The following is a 1325-nucleotide window of genomic DNA, read 5'->3' on the forward strand; positions in this document are numbered from 1 at the left end:
ACACATGTACAAAACACACACATGCACACACAAACACACACACAAGCACACATACACGCATACAAACATACATATAGATAGATTCATAGAATGAGTTTCTTTCAGTTTCCACCTACCAAATCCACTCACAAGGCTTTGGTCAGCCTGAGGATGTAGAAGACATTTGCACAAGGTGCCATGCAATAGGAGTGAACCCAGAACCATGCAGTTGGGAAGCAAGCTTTTTACCAGACAGACATGCCTGCACTTATATCCATATCTTGGTCTGTGTGCATGTTTCTACATGTATGTGGGTGTTGTATGCACAAACAAATTTAGAAAATACATCAAATAAAAATAATAATATCAAAGAGTTTCAAGGTTAAAGATTTGAAGAACAAATCTAAGAAGAATAGTTTGTCTCCAAGAATTGATGTTCGGTGAAAGTGTCATAGAATCTGACATTTTAAATAAAATTGAGTAGAACAAGTCCCACAAAATTTAACAATTTCAAATTGTCTGAATGTCGATGTCACTCATGCTAATGATGGATGTACATATGTATGTATATATATGGTGGTTGTCTACTCTTTATGCAGAGTATTGTCATCATCTAATATACATATTTCCATGGTTGCATGAATCAGACAGAATTTGTTGAAGCAGATTTGCTAGGGCCAGATACCCTTCCAGTAGCCAACACTTACCTATTTCTAAGCAAGGTAATATTTAAGTACATGTTTCTAGTATTTATGTGCTTCAGGAATGATGCATGAGAGAGAAACCAATCATTAAAGACATGCTTGTTGAACCAAGATTTCTTGGAACGGTAATAATGTACTGTTAACAGCTCTCTAAACTTCATGAGCATGCTAACCTCTCCTCTACTACCAAATCTAGAATATGTAACTCAATGCCATAACACATTCTTTATATACATACCATTCTTAAAATGTTGGGTATTCTGGGCAGTGACTGCCAATTCAACCCAGTTTCATTTCCACAATACATTTGAGTAAATATTTGCAGTTCAGACATAAAATAGGAACAGGCATGGTTGTGTGGTAAGAAGTTTGCTTCCCAACCACATGGTTCTGGGTTCAGTCCCACTACGTGGTACCTTGGGCAAGTGCTTTCTACTATGGCCTTGGGCTGACCAAAGCCTTGTGAGTAGATTTGGTAAAAATTAACTGAAGCTTGCCGTGTGTGTGTGTGTGTGTGTGTGTGTCTTTGTGGCAGTGTTTTTCCCCCACCACCACTTGACAAATGGTGTTGGTGTGTTTATGTCCCCAGAACTTAGCATTTCAGCAAAAGAGACCAATACCAGGCTTAAAAAGAAATAAATA

The sequence above is a fragment of the Octopus bimaculoides genome, chromosome 13 (genome assembly GCF_046866305.1).
Source record: "Octopus bimaculoides isolate indiv1 chromosome 13, ASM4686630v1, whole genome shotgun sequence".
Taxonomy (NCBI): domain Eukaryota; kingdom Metazoa; phylum Mollusca; class Cephalopoda; order Octopoda; family Octopodidae; genus Octopus; species Octopus bimaculoides.